The sequence below is a fragment of the Macrobrachium nipponense genome, chromosome 42, assembly GCF_015104395.2.
Source record: "Macrobrachium nipponense isolate FS-2020 chromosome 42, ASM1510439v2, whole genome shotgun sequence".
Lineage (NCBI taxonomy): Eukaryota > Metazoa > Arthropoda > Malacostraca > Decapoda > Palaemonidae > Macrobrachium > Macrobrachium nipponense.
This window is the reverse complement of record NC_061103.1, coordinates 52,473,894-52,498,425: the sequence shown is the minus strand read 5'-3', so window position 1 is coordinate 52,498,425 and position 24,532 is coordinate 52,473,894. Positions and strand designations below refer to the sequence as shown.

Below are 24,532 nucleotides of genomic sequence, written 5' to 3'. Positions count from 1 at the left end.
TCATGAGGGTTTGTTTCGGAGAAATAGTCCCTCTCTTTGTGAAGAGAGGCTCTCTCCTTAGGTGACTCCCTCTCTTCTACCAACATTTGGAACAAGAGATGGAAGACATAATAGACTAGGAAGTCAAGGAGGGTGCAGGTCTTTCAGATTACAAGACCTTAGCAACCCGTTTCATTACAGCTTTATGTCCATGTAATAGGAAACTGGAATGATTCTCTTCGATCCTTGCTTCTTGTTAGGATCTCCTTCGTCTAACACTAAATTGTATTACAAAGATAGAAATTTTTCCATTCTCCCTCGGCCTCGGAGGAAAGAAAGAATGTAAATGAAAATCATCCTTTAGACTACGGTATGGTCAAGTCATATGCACACACCGAAGTAGACTACAGTTTCTTAACATCCTTACATAGGTTTCCTAGATTAATGATGTTTACCTGTAATGTGCAGCTTTATAAAGGATTCTTATACGGCAGAGCACGATATGAGATAATTTTCTCATGTTTTTTAGAAACGCATGAAGACAGCATAATCTTTTTAGAATCGAATGTTGCTCAGGAGAAGATGGATGAGTTCGATGGGAAACATCCTTTTCGTGTCAGAAGGATGTCCCTGGATGGACTATAATACGTTTTAATAGTTCCATCCCGGCGCAAGCCAGAAGCGCCAGAAGCGTAAGATTCACCTAACAGGATCTTTTCTCGATTTAGCGAATTTTTAACCTATAAGTCCATCAGTCTCTATCTTATCTCTAAGAACATCGAGAATTTCTTTTTACTCCACTGTTCCCGTTTATAAATAGAAGCTATTGAGAACAAGAACACGGAACGAAACGATATCAAGAGGTTCGTGGTATCAGTTTGCACTTCCGAGACAACCTCCTCGATCAACGATAACTGTTAAACATCAGTATAACATTTATTGGAAGAGTTGTGAAGTCTGAGAGAACCTTCTTTATAGATCTCTTCGCGAGGTGTAATAAGGACTTTCTTCCTACAAACTGCTGCCTTATTCTCGAACAAAAGGTAACAATACGCCATCTTTACTGTTAATGGGGAATAAACTTTAGTCTCTTTTCCCCTAGTTATATATATTCTTAACAGATATTAAGATAAATGGGCGTCAAAGGAAGAAGATGAATGCCTCATTTTGGCCATAGAGAGGTTGGATTCACAGAGGGCGCGTTATTCTCTCAGCATGGGTCGGAAGGGTTTTTCTAAGAGATTAGAGATTTTATCGGTATCTATTATAAATAATGGACCTGAAAAACTTATCTAAGTGTGTTATCTATGTTCATGCTTAACTTTTCCAATAATGACATGGCACTGTTATTATCACCCTTCTGTAGGATTGCTTTAATGCCATTTTGGATTTTCTCACTTCACTTTCACGTTTGAGCACTCTGGAGATATCTATACTAACTATTCCAAGGTCCTTAATCAGCTTGACTTTTCCATGTCTTTTTAACAGGACACCTTTTCTTATCTCTACTTCTGAAGAGATGAGTCCAATTAAAACTAGTGCTATGGTGAGCCGCATGTTTGCCTCTGCAAAAATTAGACTTAATCAGATTTTCTTTATATATAGACATAAATTGCACTATATACATCATAGTTATGATATTTTCATTCCAACACTATTTACATACGTATAGGTATAAACACATTTTTACCTCGTTCTGTTTCTTAGATCATACCTTGTTGTAATTGGATTTTCTATGGTATCTTCATTCCTTATGTTATATATATCTTTAGTAGACCATGGATCTGTTTTCACTACCTTTACATGATTCCAGTGAACTACCTTTTCCTTTAAATCACTTTCGTTTATTACTCTATATCTGTTTAATTTTAACACTTCTGTTACTCTATATGGCCCAGTGAATTTGGGAGAAACTTTTACATTTGGACCTTCTGGTACATAATTATGAACATAAATTTGAGTACCCACTGTAATGTCTGGTTTAGTGGTACTTTTGTTATAGTATTTTTCTTGAGTCTTATGTACGTCTTTTAGTCTAGGTCTTGTCTGCATGATAGTCTCGTAAGTACGTCTGGTTTTCCATGCAACATAGTCATCATAGTTATAAGTAAGTCTAGGTGGTGTTGCATCACCTAACAATGTATTTGGCATTCTTTTCTGATAACCATATAGCAAATAATGAGATTCTCCTATTGTCTCATTTACAGTATTATTCAATGTGAACTGTACGTCTTCAAGAGCTAAGTCCCAATCTTCTGAATGTAGTTTTACTAAAGTTTTCAGGATATCCTTTATTTTACGATTAGTTCGTTCTACTGCTCCATTTGAACTGGGTTTATAAGCTGTTAATTGACAATTATTTTTTTCATAAAATTCACATATTTTCATTAAAATGTCACTAGTAAATTCAGCAGCATTATCTGATAGAAGAACTTGAGGACATAAATGTCTGGTTATAATTCTAGATTTAGAGCTTCGGCTACTGTAGCTGCATCTGTTTCGTACAGGTATGATTTTTACATATCTAGTTAGATAGTCTAAGAAGACTAATATTTGTTTGTTTCCTCTAATAGTTGTTGGAAATGGACCCAAAAAGTCCATAGTTATTACTTGAAATGGATTTAATTCTGATGGATATTTTTCAAGTGGAGCTTTTGTAATTACATTATTTTTATGTTGGTTGCAAACTACACAATTTTGTACAAAGTTCTTGGCATCTTCACTACAATGTGGCCAAAAATAATTTCTGGTTATGATTCTAGTTGTCTTTTTAATTCCTGGATGTCCTGCCAACTTATATGATTATGTTAGTTCTAAAACTTATCTGGTTATTGGTTTTGGGATATATAGTCGAGAACAACCCTTTTTCTCTGTGGGTATTTTATACAACAAACCATTTATTAACTGAAAATCAGGTTTTAAGGATTCATCTAAAAGTAGCTGTCTTACTATTTGTCTGATTTCCGGATCTTTTTCTTGTACTTTCACCCTAAATCTAAATCTACCACTTGACAACTAAAACAAAAGGTATTAGTTGTGATGCATTTTCCTGTTTCTTCTTGAGATCTGGATAATGCCAAGGTGTTAAATTTCCCTGAAATATATCTGAACTCAGGAGCAAACTCTAATACACCAAGGAACCATCTATTGAACTTCATGTTGTTAGTGAAAGTTCTCTTTTCAAACAAATCACAAATGGGTTTGTGATCAGTAAGCACATTAACTTTATGACCTAAAAGGATGTGTCTAAATTTCTTTAAACCCCAAAATAAAGCTAAACACTCTCTTTCTGTTGTACTATAGTGTTTTTCCACTGGGTTTAAAACTACTGGCACAATATACTGCCCTCATTCTAGTTTTGGCCTTTGTAACAATACAGTTCCTAGCCCTGTACTCGAGGTATCACAAGCTAAATAAAAATCTTTTGAAAATCTGGGTAGACCAAACGGGGTTCCTATCATTTTACTCGTTAATGTTTGAAAGGCTGTTTCTTGTTCATTCTGCCATTCATATTTAACATCCTTTTTGGTTTATTCTGTTAAAGGTTTGGCGATAGTAGCAAATCCTTTTATAAAAGGTCCGTAGTATCCAACCGTTCCCAGGAATCTCCTTAATGTTTTCAAGTTAGTGGGAGTTGGATAATCAATTATTGCCTTTACTTTACCTGCTTGCATGCGCAGTCTGTCTTCACTAATTACATGACCCAAGTATTCTAATGACTTCAAGAACTTACATTTCTTTAATTTAATTTTTAGTCTGGCCATTCTTAATCTTTCTAAGACCAATTCTAATGATTTGAGATGGTTTTCTAAATCTTTACTAAAAATGATTACATTGTCTAAATATACTGCAACATTTTCTGTCTCTCCTAGCATTTGTAACATTAATCTAACATACGTTAGAGCTGATGTGAGACCAAATGGCATTATTTCAAACTAAATGTTCTTTGTGTGCTGAAGGCTGTGAATTGTTTGGATTCTTCATCTAAAGGTACTTGCCAATATCCACTAAGTATATTTAATGATGAAAATATTTTGGCCCCTCCTAATTGAGCTAACATATCTTGAATTACCGGCATCAGCATTCTATCTGGAACTATGTTGGAGTTTAATTTTCTATAGTCTATTACAAGTCTCCAACTGCCATCTTTCTTTGGAACAAGCAACAATGGAGAATTATACGAAGATTTAGAAGAAATTATCACTCCATCTCTTTTCATTTCCTCTATCAAATTATCAACTATGGGTAATCTGTAATTAGGAATAAAAAAATGGCTTGGCTCCATCATCTAACAAAATTTTATGTTGTAGGACATTCGTTCTTCCTAGTTTATCTCCTACAGCTATTACATTTCTATATTTCTCTAGCACCTGAATTACCTTGTTTCTATTTTCTGGAAAATCAAATGCGTTTTCTTCTACTGTTCGTGAAGGATTGTTAATAGGCATTCCTATGCAAAAGACAGTGCCTGCATATAGTGTTAGTTTATTTGAATAGTTTAGGACATAAGCCTCACAATTATCACCATTCATGTGGAGTAGTGAATAATCCTTTCTGACAAATTCTGGCAATTCATCGCTCAACAATAGAACATCTTTAGTCCTTACTTTTCTCTTTGCTCTTAAATATATTTTTGTGAAGCATCTTGAATTTAAAGTTACTGCTCTATTGAGTATAAATTGTACTTTATTATCCTCAGTTATGCTAATGCAACATATCTCTTCATCTTCTATGTCTGAAAAATAACAAAGGTCTGCATTTTCAGTGGTTTCTTCTGTTACTTCTATTATGCTATTTATATCTGATTTCTTTATTTTATCTATTAGCAATACTTCATTTAGTATTTTCCCTTCATTCTTGTAACTCATTACTACATTGCTACAGTTATTAGTACATGTATCTGTATAGATATCTATATAAGCATCTTGATTTTCGTTATATTCAGTTTCGGTGATCACCATTATTTATATCTGAGTAATTACTTGAATCTAAGTATATATCATCTATACGTGCACATTTCATTGATGCTGTATTCTGTAATGGTGGGAATTCCTTTTTTCTATCTGTTTCTATTTTATCTTTCCTTTCTTGTATGGCAATCTCGCTTGTCAAAACTGTCTCAGACAAATTGATCAGATTTGGGTGAGACTTTTCTTCATCAAGCGCAAAACATACGCTCTTATGATTAGTATCCTGTTTTAGGTTAATCTTTCTTTCACTGCTGTCTAGTACCTATTATTCTACATCTTCTTATTAAATTAAATGAGAATAATACTTGTGTGGGAAAAAATCTGTCTTCTAGAACTAGAAAACTTTTGACAAATTTGTGTGACAAAATGTCTATTTCCAAGTTCACCTTGCCTAGACTTCTAATTTGTTTACATGCTATTCCCTTTATGACTTTATTTTGACTCTGAATCCGAGTTTCTGAAATGCCTACATATCAAGTTAAAGTTGATTTATCTATTATATTCGCTGTACTGCCTTAATCTATAAGTACAGTACATATTTTTCCTTATTGGAATCTTCACAATAGGCAAATCCTTTCTGTTTACTTCTTCTTCATGGAGAATACTACTCTGCTATTTATGTAGGAAAATGCAGATGAACCTTCTTTTTCCATACTAGCTATTTCTTCTTTTGCTCTTCTATCATCTTGAAGGGAATTATTTTTTTTCTTCAGTGAAGGGGTTAATTGACACTGGCTTGTAAAGTTATTTGGATTAGGGCGACTGTTACTTATTTCTGCTACTTCCTTATTGGTTTCCTTATTATTGAACCAACAGATTTTCAGTTGAATGCCCAACCTTCTTGCAAATTGCAGTTTCTAGGCCGTCAAAGTGTGAAGTTGCTCAAACACAGATAGTGTATTTAGGACTCTTGATTGGCAGTGGTACTGTTGAACCTACAAATAACAAATTGAAGGCTATTCAAGAAGCGCCAAGACCAGAAACAAAGAAACAGGTCAGGTCGTCCATAGGGTTAATTGGCTATTACAGGAAATTTATGCCGAACTTTGCGTCTTTAGCAGCTCCATCAACAACTTGGTAAAGAAAGGATTTCCAAATAAGTTAGAATGGAAACAAGAGCATGACAATGCATTCAAAACTTTAAAATCTATGTTACTTTGTAGTCGTATTCTTAGGCTTCCAGATTTATCCAAACCATTTATTCTAAGAACAGATGCTTCCAACAGTAGGGTTGGTGCTGTTTTGATGCAGGTGCATGATGGGAGAAATATCCTATTGCCTATGCAAGTCGTAAGCTGATGGACCGTGAACAGAGGTATGCAGTCATAGAGAAAGTGTCTTGCTATTGTTTGGTCTGTACAAAAGTTTCAAGCTTACTTGTATGGCAGATTTTTTATAATAGAGAAAGATCATCAGCCTTTGGTGCATCTTCAAAAGGCAAAGGTTTCCAACGGTAGATTAATGGGATGGTCTCTTTTTCTACAGTCATGAGGTTATCAAAGGGTCAGAAAACTTGGGAGCTAATTTTCTGAGCCGACACATTACTGTATGAATGTTAGTACATTCCAAGTTCTTTTTTTATATAGTTTTCCTTGTAATGTACCACAACATCTTATTTTGTCTCAGGAAGGGAGTTATTGTCACATTTAATATTATAATTGGTGTATAATGTTCCAATTATATCGCTGAATACATTTCAAGTTTGTAACTACCATGTCGGTGGTCACTGGGCTCGTTAAGTGTATTAGGCAGCCAGGTTCTTGAGGCGTCTTCGACACTCCGAGTGGTCGGGGTCATTCTGTGATCAACGCTACGTGATTTTTGGTGCTCCCATGCTTCGTGATCTTGGGAAAACTTTGTTACCTGTGTGGTTCTGTTGTTCTATTACCTGTGTGGTATTGTTACCTGTGTGGTATTTTCTTAATATATCCCTCAACATATAAGGACCCAACACTACGAATGGACCGATTATGGGAGGGCTGTATTTTGTTCCAGTGACCATTTTGGGTGCAGTATATCACAGTTCGAGCTTCTGGGTGCAAGTTGTCTACGATCCTGTGGGTCTGTGGCACCACTCTTGCAACCTACAGCAGATCACAGCTCACAGCTCTAGTGGATGGGCCAAGACGGGCTCGTTATTCAGCACCTATACAGTACCAGTTTTGCTTAGATGTAGCATGAAAATTGTTTGTCATTTGCATACCCTCTTTTGTGTTAAATTGATCCTAATTACTATTGTGTTAAATAAAATGTTATGATTTACTTCTGTTATCACTTGCTAACAAAGTCTATCTTCTTTAAGTAGGAGGTTGGTTGGTTAAAGAACCCAACACAATTCAGTGGTAGGGCTCAAGTGTGATTTAGCTTACTAACAGTGTACTAACAACATATCTTGCTTTTCAGGTTTATGGGTTTCACTTCTGGACAGAGCAGCTTAACGTTTCAAATTTTATAACGATTCATCATCATATGGCTAGTTAATGCTAGATGGTAAGAGACATCTAATTTTTTTCGTGCCGAATCAGAACTGGATTTTAATATTTTACTTACATTTTTATTTATTAATTTGTTATTTATACATTCAACTTCCCTGCCAGATATATACTTAGCTATAGACTCCGTCGTCCCGACAGAAATTCAAATTTCGCGGCACACGCTACCGGTAGGTCAGGTGATCTACCGCCCTGGCCATGGGGGCAGGACTAGGAACATTCCCGTTTTCTAATCAGATTTCTTCTGCGCCCGGACCATCAACATTGTTGTTGGTTCCTCTTGACTGGATTTTCTTTTTTCATCGACAATTGATCTTCTTGACTGACTTTTGGTGACGTATCTGGATTGTTGGATTGGCATACGCTTTTGTGGACTGTTTTTGTGGACTTGCTTTGGATTTTTCTTAGAATGTCTGACGCCGGAATGGTGATGAGATATTGTGTGAATGTAGGCTGTAAGGTGAGGTTGCCGAAAGCTTCGGTAGATCCTCACACCGTATGTAAGGGTTGCAGAGAGTATGAATGTTCTTTTACTAATACTTGTAAGGGAATGTGAGAATTTGAGTGAGAGAGAGTGAAGAATCTAACTACTTATTGAAGAAGTTAGAGAGAGAGAGAGTGAGGAAAGCTTCCTCTAGAAGTTTGAGTGGTTCTAGATCTAATGAGCTAGTTCCTAGTTTGGGATCTTCCCCTCTTGTAAGAATTGCTACTTCTCCTTCCTTTTCAGCCTCTTCACCTATTGCAGATCCTGTAGATTCGGCAAAAGACCTTGCGGATCTAAAATGACATTTTTATAATAATATAAAGTTTCACTTATACTTACCCGGTGGTTACATATAGCTGTCGTCTCCTGACGTCACGGCAGAATTTGAATTCGCGGTAGCGCTAATGGTTTGTCAGGTGATCCCTCTACTCTCCCGCCCTCTACCGGGTACCGGGAACCATTCCAACAATAAATCAGAAGTTCATGCCTACCTGTCCATATGAGGGGAGGAGGGCGGGCTTCGTTATGTAACCACCGGGTAAGTATAGTGAAACTTTATATTATTATAAAAATGTCATTTTCACTTATATAACTTACCCGGTGTTACATATAGTGATTGACACATTTAGGTGGTGGGACAATGGCAGCTAAAATAACTGTTGGAATTATCCGAAGATATAGGTTCCTTACCTTTAAAGGACCGCCCTGACATCAGTGGTTACTGCCTCTGTAGTCTGCTGGCCTTTATTGTACCGACAGGATATATGGATCCGTGCGTCGGACACAATAATAAGTACTTGCCGTTGAGGACGTGGGACCGTAACGGACAAGACTATAATGCCCCCTGCTCAGGGCGCAGTACAAATCACCACAAAATACAATGAAAAACGAGGGATCACCACAACCGTTTAAGAAATACACCAGACATTAAAAGACTGAAAGATACTCAAAAACTCCCTGTATCTTCAGACAACCTTAAAAATACAAAAAACATAATCAAGGAGAAAAGTTAGTGAGGATGGGATACATCCTTCTCTCCCTCACCCAATACCGTGTCAGTCACAATGAATGGCCCCAATGTACTGCAATTTTCATATGTGGTTTGCAAATCTGTCAGATAATGAGATGCGAAAAACAGAATTGCTTCTCCAATATGTAGATTTAATAATGTCTTTCAAAGACAGATTACGTCTAAAGGCCATAGACGTAGACACTGCTCTAATTTCATGAGCTTTGACTTTAAAACACTTTGATATCTGAGTCCTGACATTGTCCGTGTGCCTCAGAAATCAAACTCCTTAAAAAGAAGGAGAGCGCATTTTTAGAAAGAGGACGAGAAGGATCTTTCACTGAACACCACAGGTTATCACTCTTACCTCTTATACCTTTGGTCCTTTGCACATAATGTCTAAGTGCTCTCACTGGACAGAGAAGACATTCAGGCTCATTAGGCCCCACTAACTCCGAAATGTTCTTTATAGAGAACAACAACGAGGCCAAGGACCGTGAGGGATTTTCATTCTTAGCCAAAAACCCAGCATTGATGAGCCAATGCGATTGCCCTTACGAATCCACTCTCTTATCAATAGCATGCAGCTCACTGATTCTTCTAGCTGATGCTAAAGCACAAAGAAAAAGGGTCTTCCTGGTCAGATCTCTAAAAGAACTAGAGGAGATCGTTCGAATCTATCTGACATCAGCCATTTAAGAACTACATCCAGGTTCCAAGCTACTGTTCTTGACTCCTTTGTCTTGGTCGTATCAAAGGAACGAATCAGGTCTGAGAGGTCTTGATTATTAGAAATGTCTAATCCTCGATGTCTGAACACAGAAGACAACATAGCTCTATAGCCCCTAATCGTCTGGGTAGAAAGCTTCTTCTTCTCACGAAGAAAAAGAAGGAAGTTAGCTAACTGAGTCCTAGATTGAGGTCTTAGAAGACGAAATTCCTTCTTCTTTGCACCAAGCTCTGAATTGGACCCACTTAGCTTGGTACACTCGATCAGAGGATCTCTTCTGGGTCTAGCAATAGCCCTTGAAGCTCTCTTTGAAAATCCTCTCTTTCTGAGGAGATGCTCGACAGTCTGAAGGCGACTAGTCGAAGAGCGGACAAGTTGTGATGGAACCTCAGAAAGTGGGGCTGTCTGAGTAGATCCTTCCTTAACGGTAACTCTCTCGGAAAGTCCGTCAACAGCAGTAGTAGATCCGGAAAACCATTTCCCTGGCCGGCCAAAAGGGGGCTATCAGAGTCATCTGACGTTCGATGACCTCTGAACTTTGCCAGAACTAATCTTAGCATTTGAAAGGTGGAAAGGCATACAGATCCAGATTTGACCAGTCCAGAAGCATGGCATCCACCTGGTAAACGCCTCCTCGTCTGGAACTGGGGAGCAATACAGTGGTAGACGAGCTGTCTTGTTTTTGTGGCGAAGAGATCCAACTGAGGACATCCCAAACCCCAAATCCCCCAAAGCTTCTTGCATATTTGAGGATGATAATGTCCACTCTGTGGAGAGGACTTGTCCTCTCCTGCTGAGAATGTCTGCCTTTATTTCATCTTCGAGCCTTGAATAAATCTTGTGCTCAAGACAACCTTGTTCTCTTTCGCCCAAATGAGTAGGTCTCTCGCCGCCTCGCACAGAGAGAACGATGTGTCCCCCCAGTGTATGTAGAGAGAGCCGTGGTGTTGTCTGCTTGAACCAGCACTACTTTCCCTCTTACCTCTGTCTTGAAGTGCATTAGAGCCAAATGAATCGCCTTCAACTCTTTTAGATTTATGTGCCAGCTTTTCTGATGAATCTGCCAAAGACCCGACACTTCCTTTCTCCCCAGAGTAGCTCCCCACCCTTTGTCCGATGCGTCTGACAAAAGAGTAAGGTTGGGGCTCAACTGGCTTAGAGACAAGCCTTCCTCTAGCCTTCCTTCTGATTTCCACCAAAGTAGGTCCTGTTTGATTCCTTCCGAGATGGGGAACACGAAGGAGTCTGGGAACTTCTTCCTTTGCCACTTCTGCTTCAAGTAAAATTGAAGTGGTCTCATGTTGAGCCTGCCCAGACTTACAAATTGCTCTATTGAAGCCAAGGTTCCTAAAAGGCTCATCCACTGATTCGCCGAGCAAGTTTGTCTGACGAGAAATTCAAAATTCGTCTATTTTGTTCAGGCAAGAGTCGATCCTTTGGCGAGACGGAAAAGCCTGAAAAAGAACTGAATTCAGTCTCACTCCTAAATAAACTATCTCCTGAGAAGGAGTGAGACATGACTTTTCTTTGTTTACTAACAAACCTAGGCTTTCTGTCATCCTTAAAGTCTTTTGTAGGTCCTCCACACACTTCTGTCTGGACCTTGCCCTGAGAAGCCAATCGTCTAGATACATGGATATTCGTATCCCGTCTAGATGAAGCCACTTTGCTACTGAACGACAGACTCTGGTGAACCACTTGTGGAGCTGTCGACAGGCCGAAGCAGAGGGCCCTGAACTGATAAATGCGGCCTGGAACACGAATCTCAGGAATCTTCTCGATTCCGAATGAATCGGAATATGAAAATAAGCGTCCCGAAGGTCTATGGAAACCATCCAATCTCCAGGATGAAGAGCTGCTAATACCGATTGGGTCGTTTCCATAGAAAACTTCGTCTTCAGGACAAAAGACGTTCAGGGCACTGACGTCCAACACCGGTCTCCAACCCCCCGTGGCCTTCTTTACCAGGAAAAAGGCGATTGTAAAATCCTGGTTCCTGCGGAGAGTCCACTAACTCTATGGCCCTCTTTGCCAGTAAGGCGAGAACTTCTTGATGGAGGGCAGCAAATTTTTCGGAGTTCTCCGAGTAGGCTGACAAATTCACAGGAAATTCTGTAGAGAGGGGGTGCTTGATGAACGGAAGGTGTATCCTTCCTTCAGGACCTGGACCGTCCAAGGATCCGCTCCGAGATGAAACCAGGTCTGCCAGAAAAGGTGTAATCTGGCTCCTACTGCTGTGTGGAGGACTACGGGCCTACTTTTTGATGGAAGAGGGAGTGGTTTTAGAAGAGGCTCTACCTCTCCCACGAAAACCTGGAGGAAGATCGAACGGGAGCTCTCCCTCGAAATGGTTTAGGAGCTTCCGTGGAGGGAGCACTCCGAGAAGCAGAAAGAACCGGAGCTATCTTCCTGGGCTTCTTCACTGACTGTGTTAAAAGATCCTGGGTCGCTTTCTGTGTTAAAGATTGAGCGATCTCGCTCACAATCTCTTGCGGAAATAGGTGTTTCTTGTCCAAAGGAGAGAAGAGCAAGGCAGACTTCTGGTTCGATGAAACCCTTTCGACAAGAAGGAGCACCAAAGCTGTCTCTTCTTCAACACTCCAGAGGCAAGAAAATGGCAGCGAGCTCCGAAGCTCCATCACAGATGCCTTTATCGATACAATCCAGTACCGAGGCAAAATCCTTCAACTGCTCTCCGAAAGTCCAAATGACTTGGACTTTCCTGGCCAGCGAAGCAATGGACCAATCCAGGAAGCTAACAACTTCGAAAACACGGAAAACACTTGCAAAGATGCTCCAGTTCATTTGTTTGAAAAAGAAAATCTTAGCAGTATTAAGGGCTGCTCTGCGGGAAGAGTCCACGAGACTAGAAAAGTCTCCCTGAGCGGAGGCAGTCACACCCACCCAGGGACTTCTCCAGTGTCATACCAGACACGGCTCCTTGACGAAAGTCTCGAAGGGGGAAGACAAAAAACATTTTTCCCCTGTTCCCTCTTCTCCAAAAGCCAAGCGTTAACTTTCTTGATAGCTTTCTTAGCCGAAATCGAGAGGACGAGACGCGTGAACGAGGACGAGGAGTCAGGCTTACTGTCCTTTTTCCACTGCGAACTAGGAGAAACTGGAACGGAAGGCGCAAAAGAATCTCCAAAGTTGTCAACGAAGGATCGTAAAAGGAGTTTATACTCGACAAATGCTTGTCTTTTTCTGTAAGTCCTTCTCTTTTCTTCCTCCAAATCCGAAGCTTCCTCGACGAAACTGCGAACATTCCATCGGAAGAGGAATCCTGTTCGGCGGACTGAAGTCGCACCCTGACGCGTCCGAGGAGGGTGTGAGAAAGCAGGAGAAGACGTCTGAGCCTGGTACTGAGACGTATCCGGGCGGGGCTGAGCTGGCGGCTGCGTTGGCGGCTGAGCGGCGGCCGCGATGGCGCTCGAGCGAGAGCCTGACGTGGCGCCATAGACGGAGTCAGGAAAGGAGTCCGACCAGGCGCCTGAAGTGGCGTCTGAAGAGGAGTCACATGGAGAGTCTGAGCCTGAAGAGGCGACTGCAAAGGAGCCTGCGAAGAGGACAATGCACAGTAGTCTTGCGGAAGATGTAAGGCGGTCGGGAGCGCATTCGGGGACGAAAGAGACTTGCCAAAAAGCTCCAAGATACTGCCTAACTTGGCATTCATCTGTTCAAACACCGAAGGTTGAGGATCCACCGACGTAGAAGGCGCGGGAGGTGTAGAAGGATGATCCACAAACACGTCTGGAGCCGCAGGAGTTATCGCTTGAGGAGGCTCTGGAGAAGGCTCCGAAGGAGTGTGCGTGTTCGGCTTCTCCACTTCTATGAGAGAAGGGCGATAAATCGAAACCGCCGGAGAAAAAGCTTCAGGCTCCTCCCAAAAACTACAAGAAGGTTCGGCAGCCGCCACCTTCTTGGGAACCGCAGCAGGCGAAACATCGCGCGACCTTTTCAGCGGTCTAGAAGTCTTATTACGCCAACCTCTATAAGAGGAAACATCTGAACTAGAGTCACTTGACGAAAAAAACACTTCCTCGCAACACCTTTCCAATGGTGAGCGACAGCATCCTGGGATACGGCTACAGGATTGCTTGAGGGGGCGGCTGCTCGGGAGCAGGTCCGCTCGCCCTCCCTTCTTGGTTTTCGGCATGCCTCCTCCCAGGATCTGGGGAGTTTGACAGGGGCCTAGACCTAGGAGAACGAACGGGCCGAACAACCACCTCCTCCACTACACTTGCACTAAGTAATTTATCACACTTAACTACCACTTCTTGCACTGTCTCACCCATTTCTGCATAGTGGTGAGGAAAGAGACAAATTTCGAGTCCATATAGGCTCGTAATACTGACACGGGATCGGGATCGGGAGATACAGATTCGAGGGCAGGAGCAACCACTACGGGGTTAATAGGAACAGGATTAATAGAATTCAGAGGAATATCCTGGCTACTCACTAACTTATAAGAAGATCTCTGTGAAGCCTTTCTGATTCTATCTTTTTCTAACTTTCTCATATATTTCTTTCCAGTGCCTTCCACTCCTGAGATGTCAGAGACTTACATTCTTCACACGTATTCTCAAAAGAACATTCACGTCCCCTACAACTAACACAAGTAGAATGAGGATCAAGTGAAGCTTTAAGAAGTCTAGTCTTACACCCACTACTACACACCCTATACTGAACAGAGCCGGTGTCAGACATCGTGAAGAATTCAAAATAATTCCTAAAAAGGACAACAATATCAAAACCAAAATAACTATAGCGCTAGCAAAAAGATCAGTAAACTCAAGGTACATCACCAAAAGGAGAAAACCAAGATGATCAATTCCAAATTCCAACCAGCAGAGGAACCGTGTTACCGGTTCCGACGGCAGGAAACTTCTGATTTATTGTTGGAATGGTTCCCGGTACCCGGTAGAGGGCGGGAGTAGAGGGATCACCTGACAAACCATTAGCGCTACCGCGAATTTCAAATTCTGCCGTGACGTCAGGAGACGACAGCTATATGTAACCACCGGGTAAGTTATATAAGTGAAAAGCAGCCTTCAAGATCATGGAAAACAAAATGGCTGCTCTGCAAGGTAAGGCTAGTGATTGTACAATGGACAGTGATGTGAGTGTCCCCAGTGTAGTGGAGGGGGCATCTGGTCGGCTCCACACGCTCCCAGTCTAGACCTCTTCCAAGCTCCTATGCCCAGAGGAGAAGGAATGTCAAAAAACCGTAAGGAGGTTGTGGAGATTCCCCACCGATCAGGTGTCCCTTCGGCAGGCTTTGTGACACCCCAGACTGCCAGGGATCGCTATTGCAAAAGCGTCCTGCGTGAGTGTTTCTCATCGTCGGGATCTTCGTCTCCTAGACGCGATTGGAGGGATTCTGATTGCTCGCGACCATTGAAGAGGAGTTGGAAGGCGCCGACTCTTGACTCGAGCCCGGAACGCTTCCCTGAGGAGTCTCCTTCGGATGTTAAGAGGGCAAACAGAGCCCTATTGTCACCCGTAGTTGGAGTGGAGCCCATGGCTCCTCCCCTCCTCTTCTCCTCCTCCCGAAAGAGGATAAAGAGGAGGCTACTAAGAGATTCCTCCTATCTATGCAAGAGCAGATATCGTCGTTGGTGGGAGTGCTTTCAAAGGAACCTCCTCAAAGGAAAGATACTTCCCTTCCCATCAAGAGGTCCTCCAGACGTATGGAGGTCCCTGCCGCCAGGAGCGAGGCTCCTATCAGGAGTGAGGCTCCTAACAAGAGTGAGGAGCCAACCAAACGTAAGGCTCCTGCTAGGAGTGAAGAGTCGTTCAGACGTGCGGCACCTTCCAGGAGTGAGGAGTCAGTCAGACAGGAGTCAGCTAAATGCGTGACTCCTAACAGGAGTGAGGAGTCAACCAAGCGCAAGACTCCTACCAGGTGCGAGGAGCCGATCAGGCATGTGGCGCCAGCCAGGAGTGAGGAGTCACCCAGGAGGCAGGAGCCAAGAGCCAGGAGTGAGGAGTCACCCAGGAGGCAGGAGTCAGGAGCCAGGAGCCAGGAGCCAGGAGCCAGGAGCCAGGAGCCAGGAGTCAGGAGTCAGGAGTCAGGAGTCAGGAGTCAGGAGTCAGGAGTCAGGAGTCAGGAGTCAGGAGTCAGGAGGCAGGAGTCAGGAGTCAGGAGTCAGGAGTCAGGAGCCAGGAGTCAGGAGTCGGAAGTCAACCAAGAGGCAAGATTCGACTAGACTCGTATCCGAAATTGGTGACTCTTCCCCAGACAGAAGCACCTCTCCTTCAGATCGTAGGAGGTCTTGGAAAGACTCTTCCTCCAAACGAGAACGTTCTCCCTCTTCCGATCGAGTTTTAGAAGGAGTGTCAGAAGACGAGCTCCCTACAAATGAGGGACTCTCTAACTATAAGACATTAGCCTCCTTATTACTTCAAGAGTATGGAGACTCTCTTAGCCCAGCCGCTCCTCCTTCTCCTCGTTCGCTCTTTTCAAGTACTACTACAGTAAAGTCCTCTGCTTTTCTGAAGATGAAACCAGCAATTTCTATGAAGAAGGCCCTCCAGTCTCTGGATTCATGGATGGGCACTAAGAAACTCCTTGGTACGGGACAGGAGAGACTATGGGTCTTTCTCTCCCTGCATCGGCAGACGCGGACTTCTCTAATCTGGTTGATGCCTCCAGACGACACTCTTTAGGGTCGGCCAGATCGACATGGAGCATTTCAGAATTGAACCACTTTCTTAAAGGATTATTCATCATATTAGAAGTGTTCAATTTCCTGGACTGGTCTCTCGGAGTTCTTGCTAAGAAGTCTCAGGACTCGGAGTTTCTTAGTAACCCAGAAGTTCTCCATAGCGTCCTGGCATGCATGGACAAGGCGGTACAAGACGGTTCGGGAGAGGTTTCTTCCCTATTTGGAGCTGGTTTGCTGAAAAAGAGATCGGTGTATGGATCCCTTTTGTCAAAAGCTGTTTCTCCTAGTCAGAGAACCGCGTTATTGTTCACCCCTCTGTCAGATCATCTGTTTCCTTCTCAGTTGGTGAAAGATATATCTCGCTCACTAACTGAGAAGGCGACACAAGACCTCCTTGTACAGACTACGAAGAAGAGTCGCCCTGTAGTTTCTACGAGTAAGAAGGACTCTCGTCCTCCTCAGCAGCCCTTTTGTGGAGGTGCAACGGCTCGTCCCCCTTCCAGAAAGAAGAGCTCTGATAAGAGAGGAAGGTCTTCCTTCAGGCCCTTCAAGAAAGGAAAATGACTTGATTATCCTCCAAGCACCAGTAGGCGCCAGACTCCTGAACTTTGCAGGAGCCTGGGCGCAGAGAGGAGCCGACTCTTGGTCGGTTTCAGTTCTAAAGAAGGGATACATCATCCCCTTCGAAGACAGTCCTCCCCTAACCTCTACTCCTCTGGAACTGTCAGCGAGATACAGAGACCCTGTAATGAAAAATACGCTCCTTCAAATGGTGGATCAAATGTGGGAAAAGGAGGCCATCGAACTTGTACAGGATCCACTCTCCCTGGGATTTTACAATCGCCTTTTCCTAGTACCAAAGGCATCGGGGGGGGGGGGGGGGGGGGGGTGGAGACCGGTACTGGACGTAAGCGCGCTGAACCGATTTGTACAGAAGAAGAAGTTCCGAATGGAAACGTCCTCCTCGGTGATGTCAGCCCTACGTCCAGGAGATTGGATGGTCTCTCTGGACTTACAAGACGCATATTTCCACGTTCCCATTCACCACTCGTCAAAGAAATATCTTCGGTTTATGATAGGGGGCAAGATTTTTCAATTCAGGGCTCTGTGTTTCGGCCTGTCTACAGCTCCGCAGGTCTTCACCAACCTGATGGCGAATGTAGCAAAATGGCTTTATCTAGAGGGAATAAACATCTCCCTCTACTTAGACGACTGGCTGATCAGGGCCAAGTCGGAGAACCAGTGCTTGGAGGACCTGATGATAACACGAAAGATGATACAGTCTCTGGGATTACTCGTAAACCTCGAGAAGTCGCAACTGATCCCCAGCCAGAACTTGGTCTATCTGGGGATTCAGATGGATTCTCGGGGTTTTCGGGTATTTCCTTCGCAAGAGAGAATCACTCGAGGCTTGTCAAGAATCTCGAGCTTCTTAGAGAGAGAACACAGTTCAGCGAGGGAGTATTTGAGCCTGTTAGGGACTCTGTCCTCGCTAGAAAAGTTCTTCACTCTGGGGAGGCTTCACCTTCGCCCTCTTCAGTTTTTCCTGAAAAAGGTTTGGAGTTGGAAGACGGGGCAACTCTCAGACTCTTTTCCGATTCCACAGGAGGTGAAGAATCACTTAAAGTGTTGGATCCTTCCTCTAAAGAAGAACGAAGGCGTGTCACTTGCATTGCAGAACCCCAACCAAGTGTTATTTTCCGACGCTTCGGAGTCGGGATGGGGAGCGACGCTAGGAGCAAGGGAGGTGTCGGGCACCTGGACAAAGGAACAGGTGTCCTGGCATATCAATTGCAAGGAACTAGTAGCCATACACCTGGCCTTAAGATTCTTCGAGGAGGTAGTCAGAGGCGGGGTGGTTCAGATAAACTCGGACAACACCACGGCTCTGGCTTACATCCGCAAACAAGGAGGGACTCATTCATTCTCCCTCTATCAGCTAACAAGAGATCTGTTAACCTGGACAGAGGAAAGAGGTATAACTCTCCTCACAAGATTTGTACAAGGGATACGAAATGTGAGAGCAGACAGGCTAAGCAGGAGGAATCAGGTCCTCCCCACAGAGTGGACTCTACACGCAGAAGTGTGTCGAAGTCTGTGGTCCCTGTGGGGGAGGCCTCACATAGACCTATTTGCTACGTTCCTCTCCAAAAGAGTAGAGATCTTTTGTTCTCTAGTAGAAGATCCAAGAGCCTTTGCAATCGACGCGTTTCTCCTAGATTGGTCGGGCCTAGACGCCTACGCCTTTCCCCCATTCAAGATCCTGGGGGAAGTACTCAGGAAATTCGTGGCTTCAAAGGGCATGAAGTTGACCCTCATAGCCCCATTTTGGCCAGCCCAAGAATGGTTCACGGAGGTACTGGAGTGGATAGTGGACTTCCCCAGGTCTCTGGCAAGCAGAACAGATCTACTCAGACAACCCCACTTCGAGAGGTTTCATCACAACCTCCCCGGTCTCGCTCTGACTGCCTTTCGACTATCGAAAGACTCGTCAGAGCGAGGGGATTTTCTCGCAAAGCTGCAAGCGCTATCGCTAGAGCCCGCAGATCTTCAACGAGACGAGTATACCAATCGAAGTGGGAAGTCTTTAGGATATGGTGTAAGACAAAGAAGCTGTCCTCCTCCAGTACCTCTATAATTAACATTGCCGATTTCCTCCTTTTTCTTAGAGAGGAATCGCACTTTTCTGTGTCTACCATCAAGGGATACGGAGTATGCTGTCTTCAGTATTCAGAAATCGAGGGCTGGAGATTGCAGAGAACAAGGATCTCCACGATTTGATTCGGTCTTTCGAGACTTCGAAATCAAGGACTCCGAGAACACCTAGCTGGAATCTGGACGTGGTCCTGAAATTCATTGCCTCGGACATATTCGAACCTCTACATCTTGCTTCCTTCCGGGACATTACTAGGAAATGTTTATTCCTGTTGTCTCTCGCGACGGCCAAGAGGACGAGCGAATTGCACGCTCTGGACTCTAAAGTGGGGTTTAAAGGAGATGTGGCTATCTTTTAACCATTTTTTGTTTTTGACTGACTGGTTGGAATGAATTTTTCTAGGTAAAGAAAATATGCTTGGAGAGGGAGAGAGACAGAGAATCAAAATATATTCAAAGGTAGTACATAACTTTCAATCTCATTCCTGTTGCTTCTTTAGGCAATCGGACAATTGCCTGGCAGATGCTACTTGTACCTCCCTCTCCTGGGGAAAGTTTTGCCATAAATCATAATTTTTGTACATGCAACTTCCCCGGCAGATATATACTTAGCTTATGTCTCTGACGTCCGACAGAAATTCGAATTTCGCGGCACACGCTGCAGGTAGGTCAGGTGATCTACCCCCCTGCCGCTGGGTGGCAGGAATAGGAACCATTCCCGTTCTAGAATCAGATTTTCTCTGTCGCGGTAGTGTCAACATATGTTGTTGCTACCTCCTGACTTGATTTTCGTTTTTCATCCCCATCGATCTTCTGGGCTGTCTTGCAGGGAAGTACTGGGTCTTTGGTTCGGCATACGCTTTTATTAACTTTTTAATGAATTTGGCTTCGAAAATTTCGAAGAATATATGACGTGTAACTACCGAAATTTTCGGTAGACACTCACATAGTTTGCAAGAAAGGGAAATATTAATATTTATTCATTAATATGTGTAATAAGTGTTAGAATTGATTGAGGAAATATACTGACTTCCTACTTTAGGGAGTCAGCATGTAACTAGATACGTTTCTTTTAAAAGTTTTTTGAAACTCGTACTAACGAGCAATTAGAGTATTAACAGTACTAGTAGTGTTGCATCCTCATCACCTTCTTACTTTGCAGAAACTTCAAATTCATAATTGCAATTTGAAGACAAGGATTGTGGCTCAAAATGCGAGCTATTAAAAGGTAAGAAGAAGTGATTACTAGTGTTCCCCATTGCAGTGGAGGGTGCGCTGATCGGCTCTGTCTCGCTCTCAGGCCTAGACCTCTTTCAAGCTCCCAAGCCCAGGGGAGAAGGAATGTCGAAAGCCGTAAGGAGGTTTCAGAGAATCCCCACCGGTCAGGCGTCCCCTCGGCAGGTTCTGTAGAGCGTCCCAGACTGCCAAGGATAGCCATTGAAAAGGCATCCTTAAAAAAGTGCGTCTCTTCATCTTACATCCGAAAAGACGAAGAATGTATATGTTTTGATGATCTAGCGCGTTCTCTGAAACTAAGAGAACACTGAGCAAGAGCCAGCCAGGAACTTAGGAAGCCGCGTTCCAGCAAGCTAGCGTGAGCCACGTTCCAACAGCCAGCAGCGAGCCGCGTTCCAGAAAACAGACTAGCGCGAGCCGCGTTCCTACAACCAAACGCGAGCCGCGTTCTAGAAATTTTTTCTTGGCGCAAGGCGCCTTCAAAGAGACGAAGCGCCAGCCTGGCGCCAATTGCGCCAGAAAAAACAGACGGCTAGAGCAAGGAGCCTTATAGTACAGTGGCAATCAGAACGATCCTTCCATTTGAACGTTTCCGGGCAAGAGGCTCTTTCTAAAAAGGGGTCTAGTAGGCGCTCGGAACTATCAGGGCGCACGGGACCTTCCACGCAAGCGGAACGTTCCAGGAGCGAGTATCCTTTCTAGCGTACGGAACATTCCAGGCGCGTGGAACTATCCAGGCGCTAGGCGCAAGGAAGCCAGGCGCCAGAATATTCCAAATCTTCTTATGAGAGAGAGGTCAGTCGCGAGGCTCCTCTTTGAGTTTTAACTTGAGCAACTTCCACTGGCAAGGTGCAAGATGTCGCACAGGCGGCCGTCGCGTTTGTCAGAAGGATTCTGATACTAAGAGAAGCCATTTTTTTCATTATTCAGAAGACTCCTGTGTTTGGCAGTTCCTCTCATTGCGGACTCTCTCCTTCATTCATGCTCTTCCCTCGTTATGAAGAGGCAAGAGCTTTGGGAGTTTTTCTTATAAGAATAATCATCGACGCTTTTGGGTATGATGGCGGATAAGAAATATCTACTTCCTTCCGTAAACCTACAGATGAACAGGGAATTCTGTCTCTTCCGCGATTTATGAGGAAATCACGAAGTTTTGTACATGCAACTTCCCCGGCAGATATATACTTAGCTATAGTCTCTGACGTCCCGACAGAATTCAAAACTCGCGGCACACGCGACAGGTAGGTCAGGTGACCAGCCCACTCCCGCCGCTGGGTGGCGGGAATAGGAACCATTCCCGTTTTCTAACCAGAATTTTTCTGTCGCCGGTAGCAACAACATCGTTGTTGGTACCTCCTGCATTGGAATTCTTTTCTCGTTGGCCGAGGATTATCGATTTGTCTTTTGGTGATGTACTTTGATCTTTGGTTTTGGCATACGCTTATAGTGGACTGTTTTTTGGATTTGGAATTGGATTCTCTTTAAAATGTCTGACGTGGGCACCTGTATTTAGGGTGTGTGCGAAAGAGGTATGTAAGGTGAGGCTACCGAAAGCTTCGGTGGATCCTCACACAGTTTGTAAAAAATGTAGGGGGAATGATTGTTCTGAGACTAACACCTGTCTGGAATGTGAGAACTTAACGGAAGTGGAATGGAAGAGGAAACTTGAGAAAGTAGGGTTAGGAGGGGCTTCCATCAGAAGCTCAAGTAGATCCTGCTCTAATGAACAGGAAGTAGCTCCTAACTTTCATAGTATTTCTCCTGCTCATAGTTTGGTTTCAGCCCCTTCCCCCAGTAGCGAACCTGTAGATGCGTCTACGGAAATGGCTGCAATGAGAGCCTCTATAATCAGCTTGAAAACGCAACTGCAAGCGATGAAGGAGACAGGTAAGCGCAGTGATGTGTGCAGTGATTTGTGCAGTGTCCCCAGTGAAGTGGAGGGGGCGTCTGACCGACTCCGCATTGCTCCTAGGCCTAGACCTCTTTCAGACTCCCATGACCAAGGGAGGAGGAATGTCGAAAGCCGCAAGGGGGATGTAGAGTATTCCCAACGGTCAGGCGTCCCTTCGGCAGATCCTGTAGCCGCTTCCCAGGCTGCCAAGGATAGCTACTGCAAAAGCGTCCTGAGGAAGTGCTTTCGGACTCAGACTCTTCGTCTCCCAGAAGGGGATGGAGTTCTCCGCTAAATCGCGTCCTCTTAAGAGATCCTGGAAGACGCCAAATAGCGAAGCATTACGTTCCAGTCCGGAGCCTTTTCCGGATTATTCGCCTGCTCGTAAGAAGAGAGCCATGAGAACTCCTGACTCTTCCCCGGAAGACTTATCACACAAGACAAAGGAAGTCTTGGTAGGACTCCAACAGCAGTTGTCTGCCATTAGTAGGAGTTCTTGCTGAAGGCTCTTCTAGGAAGAAAGACATTTCTCTTCCCATCAAGAGTTCCGTTAGGAGAGAGTCAGAGAGTAAGCTCCTGGCGTTAGCAGACGCTCCTCGCCTGAAAGGTTTTCGTCCCCAGCGAGGACCTTCTTCAGTCGTACATGACAGAATCGAATGGAACGCCCTATGAGCAAGAGTCTCCCAGGAGTTTGACTAGAGAAGAGTTGCCTCCCATGGCAAGCATCAGGAGCCTGATTCGCGAATTTTCTCGTGAGAGAATTCGTTCGACTAAGAGCTCCGGGCGGGAGAGAAGAGAGTCCCTCTCGATTTAGAGCTCTCTAGAAGAAAGGAGCACTCGTTCGTCCTCGAGACATTTTTCCGAAGGACGCAAGAGTTTAGCCGACTAGGCCTCGAAGATTGGACAAGTTTTCTTCTCCACCTAGGAGGAGTAGGAGAGATTCTAGCTCCTCTCCGGAAAGACGCAAAGGAAAAAGGAGTTATTCGCCTGCTAGACGCAGTCAACGGGACGCAAACGTCTCCCATCATGGACGACGGGAAACAGAAGGTTCTCCTTTCTCCTCGCAGGCGCATTTCGCCTTCTAGGCGTCCTCATCAGGACGCAAATGCCTCTCCATTCTTGGACCAGGCAGCCTCACCAGGACGCAAGCGCCATCGCCTTCTTGGCCTAGGCGCTCTCACCAGGACGCAAACGCGTCTCCTTCTTGGCGCCAGGAACAGGATGTTCTACTTTCGCCTAGCAGGCGTTCTTGTTTCGCCTCACAGGCGCCTGATTCAGGACGCAAGCGCCTCTCCTAGCAGAGCAAGAAGGCAGCACATCAGAAGTCCGAGTATAGAGAAACTCCAGGACTCACACAGGAAGGGATGATAGGAGTAAGGAAGAAAGGAAAAGACTTCCTTCAAAGGATCGTGGTCTCCTGTTGAGGAAAAGCCCTCTTCTCCCCACATCACTTTTGGAAGAAGTATCGGATGAAGAGATATCCAAAGATGCAGGAGTTTCAGACTATAAGAGACTTGCTTCTCGATTGCTGCAGGTGTTTGGAGACTCACTACGCCAGTCGGATCCCCCTTCGCCAGGATCGTTATATCCAGTACGAAAAATGTCGAAGGCTTTCCTTCATTCGTTAGATGACCCCTACTCTTTCTATGAGAAAGTCTCTGAAGAGTCTAGAGAACTGGCTCAGGGCTAAGAAAGAAGCGGGTAAGACAGTATTGTCTTGTCCACCCTCTAAGTTGACAGGGAAACCAGGATGTGGTATGATACCAAGGAGCCAATGGGCCTGGGTCTACCTTCGTCCTCTGATGCGGATTTTTCCGCTCTTGTAGATGCGTCTAGAAGACGCTCTCTACACTCGGCAAAAGCCTCTTGGGGAATGTGTGAGGTGGATCATCTCATCAAGGGCCTCTTCAAGACTCTCGAAGTCTTTAACTTCATGGACTGGGCCTTGGAGCCTTAGCCAAGAAGTCGCAAGAACCAGACTTCGTTTCCATGGAAGAGTTGGGCAGTGTTTTAACCTGCCTAGACAAGGCGGTTATGGATGGCTCAAATGAAGTGGCATCCCTGTTTGGATCCTGTATTTTGAAGAAGAGGGCAGTGTTAGATCTTCTTAACAAAATCTGTTTCTCCTCTGCAGAGATCCTCCCTTTTATACGCGCCCTCTCTAGTCACCTGTTTCCTCAGAACATAGTGACGGGACATTTCGAAGACGCTTTCAGAAAAAGCCACACAGGACCTGCTGGCTCAGTCAGCGAAGAGACTAAAGCCTGCTGTGCCTCTGGCGAAAAAGGAGAAAGTTCCTTCCAGCAGCCCTTTCGAGGTAGGTCTGCATCAAGAACTTCTCTTAGAAGTAGACGACCGGAGAAGAGAGGAAGGTCTTTCTCGAAGGGCCGTTCGTCAAAACCCAGTGAGACGGGGGTC

General features: G+C 44.2%; 1 long non-coding RNA gene across 1 annotated transcript in view; it reads left to right on the top strand.

Moving 5' to 3' along the window:
• LOC135213212 (uncharacterized) overlaps nt 1-24,532 on the top strand; it is a 45,625-nt gene that overhangs the window by 9,704 nt on the left and 11,389 nt on the right. The window contains exon 2 of the long non-coding RNA XR_010314099.1: nt 7,353-7,439. This is a non-coding gene — a long non-coding RNA (uncharacterized LOC135213212). The remainder of the gene's footprint in view (nt 1-7,352; nt 7,440-24,532) is intronic.